We start from the raw sequence: 8416 nt of genomic DNA on the forward strand, positions 1-8416 counted from the left end.
GGCTGCCTCGCCCCCGAGGTGGCCGCCGGGGCGGGTGCAGAGGGGCTGGGGGACTGGGCGCCCAGTGCTCCGGCCGCGGCGTTCGGGGAGCCGTCTGCGGGGGGGGGGGGGCGCTGGAAGCGCTTAGGACCCTAACTCGGACGGACGGAATTGGGACGCCCAGCGTGCAGAGCAGCGCTTCCCCGGAGCACTTTCTTGGCAAGTTCTTCAGACACCACCCCTCTCCCGGAACTGTAAACACCCCGCGAATTGGCAGATCATGCCGTCTTGAATGACCTGGCCTCGGCTGCGTCTACAGTCGAAGAGACAGCTTTGGCCGGTCAGGTAGCGACAGCCAAGTGCGAAATAACACAGTTTCGACCACGGTCACCGTTTGCTGAGCCCCCACTTGGTCCTTGCCGGACCCCAAGGACTTAAGCCCCGAGTATGAGTTCCAACTCATCTGTCGGCACAACATCCTAAGAGGGCGATAGGATTCCTGCTGTTTTACAGACTGTGGTCTTTAATATTTGGTTTCATTTAGCCTCAGGCTTCAGGCCCAGCCTCCCCCTGGCAGGTGACTGCCAAATTACAGGAGCCTGCCACCACCACCTCCTCTATCCCCATCCTAAATCCAACCATAGCGATGCTGATGTTACTGTAATAATTTGTACTGTCACCGGGTTAGATTTTATCTGGCGCTCTTGGAGGCTTGTGGGGGGCACAGCTGCCAGGCCTTTTATCTCTGCACCTGCTGTGGGAGTGAGGTCGGGTTTGGGGGCTCCTGGAGGCTCTCTGGGAAGCTTTCAGCCTAAGAGCACCAGGTCCTACAAACACAGCCTCCCCTGCCTGATTCTGGGCTCGGGCGGGCGCCGTATGGTCAACAACGTGTGTGTCCTTCTTGCCACCCCTAGGTCTTGTCGCCTGGTTTGATGGCAGCCACAGTGGGCCTGGAGGGGGCTGAGCGGAGGGAAGAGGAAAGCAGGGCTGGCGATGACACACGCCGTTTCACACGGTGAGGAAGTAGGACAGGGAGGAGCCGGGCAGCCAGGTGGGCCTGGGACATGCAAGTCTGTGATCCTTCAGGGTTAACGAGCAGACCCGGACAGCTGCCCGGCAGCTGCCTATGATTCAGGAACAAGAGGCTGGGGCAAGCAGGTTGCCAAATTCCTGTTTCCTCATCTACTAAATGGGGTGCCCGCAGCAGGAAGCGCCTACCGTTGTTGGGAAGTTTCGAGGTAACAGCGGCAGCTGGAGCTCACTGAGCGCAGACTGTGCCAGGCCCTGGGATCCAACAGGCGGGCAGACTCCTCTGCTGAGCTGGACCTGGCGGGGTGCTTTTCAAGGAAGTAAACAGCAGTCCTGGCTTACCTCAAGCACACAGTGACTTTCCCATCCCGATCACCGAAGTGACTAAGCTCGGACCCCATGCCACCAGCTCCACTCCCAGCCGAACACCCCACCCGGCTGGTGACAGCTAATAATGAATGAGTTGGTTAACAGTGTGTGGCTCCTGAGAGGAGGAACTTTGGAGTTAGCAGTAGGGAGCTCCCCATCACTAGCAGTGTGCAAGCAGAAACCAGAGGAACGATTCACACCAACGGTGGCATTCAGTGTGCACAGCCCTGAGCTCTGGAATGTGCACTGTGCTCTGGGTTTCCCTGGCCCATCCTCGGGAGGCTGGAGCACAGACTGGACCAGGGCTGCCGGCCATCCCAGGCAAGATGCTGGGTGCAGGGACCTCAGAGTGAACGGGACACTGTCCCTGTTGTTGGAGAGCTCTGGCCTCCTAGGAGACAGATGCAGATCCAGATAGTCAAGGGCAGAGGGGGAACAGCTCATGGTTACAGCTAATGGCCTGGGGGACAGAGGACATCGGAGCTCAAAGGCTATACACACAGCCGGTATAAGTCCCTCCTCTGGTCTTTCTCATTGCTCTTCCTGACTTCTGCTTGCATGCTGCTAGGAACAGGGCACTCACTACCACCACCACAGCCCCTTCCACGTTGGAAAAAGTACATGGGGGCTGGGGGAGAAGTGAGAGCCCATCCCTTCCCCACTGGGCACCCACTGAGGCCCCTTGATGTCCTCTTCCCTACACACTTCTCTACAGCAAGGCCAAGAACAGGCCTCACGCTGCCACCTGGCCCTGAGCTTCTCCAGGCTTCCTCGTCTTCCCACCAGGCAGAGTAAGCAAGCTTGCCTCTCTGGTTGTGTGCTGACCTCGAGGAGTCCTGGCTATTTGCGGAGAAAGAACAGTAACTGAAGCCTGGCGTGGTGATGCACGGCTGTGAACCTAGCGCTTTGGGAGGCTGAGGTAGGAGAATTGCAAGGCTGAGGCAAGTCTGGGCAATTTAGTGACTTAATAAGACTGTCTGAAAAATATGAAGGGCTGGAGATGCAGCTCAGAACAAAGGCCCTGGGTTTAATCTCCAGTGCCATTAAAACAAAGAAAGAAAGAAAGAGGGAGGGAGGGAGGGAGAGAGAGAGAAAAGGAAGGAAGGAAGGAAGGAAGGAGCAAGCGAGCATGAACTAAGTGCAAGACAGAGGGCTGGGACAGCAGCTATGTGCCTCACTTAGCTATGTGACCCACTGCTGCTCCTGGAAAATGGAAATAGAGAATACCTGCCTCTCGGAGCTTGTGAGTCAAGTGAGGTGATTGGATAAAAGGCCTGGCAGGTTCCTGTTGTCACAGGCTGCTGCTGCTGCTGCTGCTGCTGCTTCTGCTTCTGAAAGTCCCAGGCGTGGGGGCGGGGCAGGTGTGGAGCCAGCAGGTGGGGGTCAGGCCCCCAGCCACCCACCAGCAGGGACCAGCTGCTGTTCCATCTGCCCGGGCTCCCTCCCAGGAAGGCAGCGCCTCCTCGTGCCCTGGCGTGACAGAGTGTCACGTGCGTGCCGTGTGTTTGTGCTTGTGCCCACGCGGGTGGGTGCTAGGAGTGGGGGACGAGAGGGACAGCGACTGCCAGCGTCGGTGGTCAGAACCACTTGTGGATTGGGAATCTCTGAGGGAGGAGGATGCGATTGGATTTCAAAGCTCCTTGCATAGCGCCCACATGGAGGAGAGGCTGGGGAGCAGCCAGCCAGGGCCTGGCTGTGGACAGAGGTCTCAGCTGTGACCCTCTCCCTGGGGATGGGGACCCAGTAGACAGGAGGAAGATGTTGTCAGAGGCCTTTTGTGGTTGAGCCCTGGGATTTGGGAGCTGGCAGACCTAGATCCAAATCCTGATTATGGGCTGTGATTTCCTTTCATTGAGCCTCAGTTTCCTTGTCTGTAAAATGGGCATAGTGACAGAGCTGACCTGGCAGGGGTTACTGGAAGTGTGTAAAGAGGACGCCATGTTGTTGAGGCCATTATGAGGCCACCCAGGAGGGGCACAGAGCCTGGGGCACTGCTGCTTTGTAAACAGTAGAGGGTGGTGCGGGGGTGGGAGCTGTCGAACCAGGGTGGGTGACAGCACCATCTTGGCCCAGGAGGAAGCTGCCACCTCCCAGGACTTGGAGCCAGGCAGAGGACAGAGGACGGGGCTTTCACAACTCCTCCGGGTCCCAGTTTTGGCCTCCACTCACTTCCTTTCCCCTGAACCTGCCAGGGAGTCCTCTGGATCCTCCCCACCTGTGGTTCTGGGCTCAGCACGGTTTGGGGGACCTCAGGCAGACTCCCCACGTGGCTGCCTCCCTGGGGAGACTGACCAGGCCGCCTCCCTCACCCCCACCCTCCCCTGGGTGACTCATCCCCACCACGATGGTGTAGCTGCTTTGCGACCAGGGAATGTCACGCTGCTCCTTACCTGTGGGAGAGAGAACTGGGTCTCCCCAAAGGAAGATGGAAAAGCTCGGGGACCTTAGCCCAGGGTTGAGTTTCAAGCCCCTGGGCTACTGCTAACTGGCTCTGGGGCCTTAGGTGAGTCACTTGGCCTCTCTGAGCCCCAAGATGCTCATTTGTCAGAGGGAAGGAGGGAAAGCATGGTGACACACAGGAGGTGGGGGCTGGAATCAGATGTAGGTGTGCACGTGTCCTAAGCTCCAGCCTGACTCACTGGGGTCCAGTGATGATTGATGGGGGAGCAGCAGCGACCGGGGGCGCAGAGGGTGCGTGTATCTGTCCACAGGGACGCCCCTCCCAGCTGGGGGCGCTGCTCGGACCTCATACCTGGGCTGAGCGGCAGCCTGAGCAGACCAGCACCCAAATTCTGAGCGACATTTTATAGATGGGGAAACTGAGGCCCGCTGCTTTACATAACTCGGACCAAGATCACACCCTAGACAGCTGGAGACTGGGACCCTAACGTCCAGCCCACAGCCCCAGGCGACTCTGGCTTTGCTGCTGTCCAGGCCTGGGACTGCTGGCCCCTCGCCAGTGCTGCTCCGTGTTTGGGAAGGGAAGCCACCCGCCAGCCCAGGACCCACGGGAACATGTGCCAGAGGATCTCCTCTCCAGGTGCCCTGAGCGGTGAGGCGCTCTAGTCCAAGCTCAGCGCACAGAGCCCGGGCGCGACCTGTGTCCCCCGCCCTCCAGCCGTGCAAGGGAGTCTGAGAAAAGCCGAGATTGAGAACCTCTGCTTTAGAGTTTGCAAAGCAGACTCCGAGGTGATCTTGGGGCCCACAGTCTGGGTCCTGAGGGACCCGGCTGTGCGCGCGTGGCGGCGGGGCGGCGGGGCGTGGGTCCCTGCAGCCGCCCCTGCGCAGATCCGCACGAAGCTAGCGCAGACGGGCGCATCGGGTTATTAATACTCGCGGGGCGGCTGCCGAGGCGGATCGCAGTAACAAAGGCGGCCTCTCCCGCGCGCCGAACCGCAGGCCGCCTTACGTAATTACTGGGAGCCAGCACAGGCTGGGCCAAGGGTGGGCTGGGACAGCGAGGAGCCCCGCCAGCCGGGCTGCACCCCGCGCCCTGGGACGAAGGGACCTTGGCAGGCAGACCCTCGGTCTCCGGGGATCCCCACCCCCCACCCCGTCACCCTGCCTTGGGGGATGGCAGAGGAAGGATCAGTGCCATATGAGATGCGAGACTTCCGGGAGCCCACAGACCAAACTCCTGGCAGTGTCTATAGGATGGCCCATTCTTCAGATGGGAAACTGAGGCCCGGGGCTGGCTTCCTGCACTGGGATTTTATTTTATTGCTTCCTGGGGTTTTTTGAGACAGTTCACTCCGGGGCCCAGACTGGCCTCAAACTTGCAGCAGTCCTCCTGCCTTAGCCTCCCAAGAGCTGAGATGGCTGGCCTGCATCACCACGCCTGGTTTGCAGCAGGATTTTAGTCTCCAGGTTTGTCAGCTCCAAAGCTCAGATCCTGCAAGGAGCCTTTGTAATCACCATGCATCAACTTTTGCCTCAGTTTTCTCAAACACCCTGGTCCTCCCACGCCCCTAGTCCTGAGAGACACCCTTGTGCCACCCAGCACAGTCTCCCCTCTGAGAGGCCTTCCTGCCAGGAAGCCTCGGCCCGCTCCAGCTCCGGAGCACCAGGTGAGAGCAGCTGCCACCCAGCATCTTGCAAGCCGCTGTCATCTGTCTGCTCCATGTGGTCCTAGACTCTGCCTCCTACCTCCTCACCCACCCCAGCCAGGCACCTGCGGGAGTGAATGCCCACTTCCCGGGCTCTGCCCTCCAGCCCCAGCCCTAAGTCACCCACAGAGAAGGGGCAGAGCCTCAGTTCACACGTGACCTGGGTCCTGTGCTCCTGACGCCTCGCTTGGGATCACTGTCACCATTACATTCTGAAGTGCTAGGACTCAAACCCAGGGTCTGGTGAGTGCCAGACAAGTGCTCTCCCACTGAGGCCAACCCCAGCTCATGTTTCACAGGATTTTGATCATTAGATGAAAAACAGTTAAGGATCGTGCTGGGCTGGGTGGCCCATCCCTGTAATTCTAGTACCCAGGAGGCTGAGGCAGGAGGGGTGCCAAGAGTTCAGGGCAGACCAGGGTTACATAGTTCAAGGCCAGCTTAGAGTACATAGCCAGACCATGTCTCAAAGAAACAAAAAATAGTTAAGGATCGGCATAGAGTAGGCACTCAATAATGTTTTTCAGTCTCTACTCTGTAGCTTCCAGGGCAGTTCTCCATTTGCCTTTCCTGTTCCCGACCCCGGGCTCTTGGGGTCCTCCTGGGGGAGGGCTGAGGAAGGGGATGGAGGAAGACAGGGCCCTGGTTTCTGAGCCCACTGGCCAGATTGCTTTAGGGCCTTGTGTTCGAGAGAAGGAGCCTGCGCTTGCCAGTCTAGCATGTGAGCTCCCCGGGCTGGGCCCGAGCTGTGCACCAGTAGCTCTCAAGGGGAGTGGGGGGAACCTGCCCAGGCCTTCTTGGGGCTCTGGAGAGAGGAGGTGGCAGGGGAACACTGGGGCTGGGAGAAAGTTCCTGCAGGGTTCCTCCAGGCCAAGAGGACTTGAGCACCTCTCCAAGTCTCAGTTTACCCAGCTGGAAAATGGGGCGAGGATAGTGGATTTCACAAATCAAGAAGAGAGGCTGTCAATATGCTCTGTACTCATGAGTAAAAATAGTAGTAGTAATAATAATAATAATACTGAAAGCAGTGAGTGTGGCCCACATTTCTGTCCCTCTCCAGCTTGGCTGCTCTCATCTCCCCAGCCCCATGCCACCATCACCCCAGGGATGCTGTCATTCCTCCTAAAGGTTCCCAGCTCTTAAGCCACACTGAAACCACCTTCCTGTTTCTTGTGTCCACTGAACTTGTCTCTGCCTCGGGCCCTTCACATATGCTGTTCCCTCTGCTGGGAATGCTGTTCCCTGCAAGCCTTCGTGGTCTCAGCTGGCAGGTCACCCCATTACTCAGTCCCTTCCCCGGTTTTGCTGATCTGACAGCGTGTGTCACCATCTAAGAGTACCTTTATGTTCTACACAGGCCCATTTCTTTCATCTGCCTCCTTTCTCCCTCACAGAGCACTGAATTCTCAGCACCTTGCTCCCTACATGTTATGTAAGGAGAGAGAGATAGTGAGTAATCACAACTGATAGTGTAGAGCAGGGCCACAGGCTGCTACTACCCCAGGTGGAGTGGGGCAGTGCATGGCCCGTGCAGTCGTACATTGCAGCCTCAGGGTCCAGGCCACCAGGATCTGCAAGATTTGTAATGAACTCTCAACGGTTCCGGCTGGAACAAAGGAAGGAGCAGACACACAAGCACATCCTTACAATACAGTGCACGATGAGAGGTACCCCCAGCCAGTTTTGCATCCGAGACACCCGTAATCTGGCGGAGAAGGGAGGCATCTGCAGCACCCCCGGCTGCGGCTCTGTGCCTGGCACAGTGCCGGGCGAGTGGCGACCTGGCAGGAGTCTGCAGAGTGCGCTGAAGGGAGAGTGGCCCCGCCTTCCCACCGCCTCGGATCCCGGTCCTCAGCCTGCGGGCGGGCGGGGGCTGCTCACCCTTGAGCCACCCCACACACCTGCTGCCCGCCGCCGGCCGAGGGGCCCAGGGGGGCCTCACAGACTGAGAAATCCCAGGGCGCAGCTCTCCGCTCCGCCCCGCCTCGCCCTCCGCCCGCTCTCCTCTTCTTTGTCTTCCTTCTGCTGCGCTTCAGCTCCTCTCCCCCTCCCCCGGCGGCGGCAGCGTGGTGAATGCAAACTGCAAAGAAAAACCCAAGGGCCAGCGACTTGGGGAGGAGTCGGGCGGGCGCAGGGGCTCACTGCGTACCACGACCTCAGCCTCTCTGTCTGTGAAATGGGAGGGATAGTGTCAGCCCAAAGGGACCCATTCGAGTCGCCTTCATCTCTGATTCTCCCGGGAGCGCCCACAGCTGGCTCGGTTTCCTCCAGGGACACGTTCTTCCTGCAGGAACCCATGGGAGGAACCCAGTGCCCAGAGGGTCCCAGCTTCCAGCTGTTACCTTCCTACAGCTCAGAGAGGTTGCAGGACTTACTGGAAGACACCCAGCAGTCCCTCCTGGAGGCTCCGTTCCCCAGCGTGCTCTGCCACGAAGGATCCCAGGAGGGGAGCAGCTGCCTCCCCAAGGGGCGCATCAGTGCTGAGGGGCACCCGGCGAGACGGCACAGGTGCTGGGGAGGGACCAGGCCCTGGGGGTGACCATGAGCAGAGACACCCCTGTGTACCCAGACGCAGACGCGGGGCTACCAGTCATGGGAGGGGAGATGTTTTTAAACAATTTAACATGTTTTTTCTTTAATGCATTAAAGTGCTGCTATCTTTGATTCACTTTCTTCTGGTTAGAGTTATTTTTATCTGGGAGTCACTGGGGATAAGGGGAGACACCGAAGCCTTTTGAAGACCTTCGGTGTCCCTGTGCAGGGGAGGGGAGTGTATAGGGGCAGCCCCCATGTCCCCCAGGACGGGACAGGGGCTGATGTCCAGAAGCCAGGATACCACCTTGGCCCTGGCCACGTTTACCCTGTGAGATGTGCCGTGGGAAACCGCCCCTTTGGACCTCGCTTTCTTCTGTTGAATGGGGACAATTCTGCCC

At 58.8% G+C, this 8416-nt stretch overlaps 1 long non-coding RNA gene across 2 annotated transcripts; it reads left to right on the forward strand.

Annotated features, from left to right (window-relative positions):
- Positions 1 to 53: 53 nt before the first annotated feature.
- Positions 54 to 8147, forward strand: LOC147829565 (uncharacterized). Of its 2 annotated transcripts, none has more exons than XR_015449027.1 (2): positions 54 to 994; positions 7774 to 8147. It is a non-coding gene; the product is annotated as an uncharacterized LOC147829565 (long non-coding RNA). The 2 variants fall into 2 exon arrangements; XR_015449026.1 differs by lacking the exon at positions 54 to 994 and adding an exon at positions 1009 to 2296.
- Positions 8148 to 8416: the final 269 nt, after the last annotated feature.

The sequence above is a fragment of the Heterocephalus glaber genome, unplaced genomic scaffold (assembly GCF_053883595.1).
Source record: "Heterocephalus glaber isolate CG9 unplaced genomic scaffold, H.glaber_assembly_v1.0 deba00000594, whole genome shotgun sequence".
Classification (NCBI taxonomy): Eukaryota; Metazoa; Chordata; class Mammalia; order Rodentia; family Bathyergidae; genus Heterocephalus; species Heterocephalus glaber.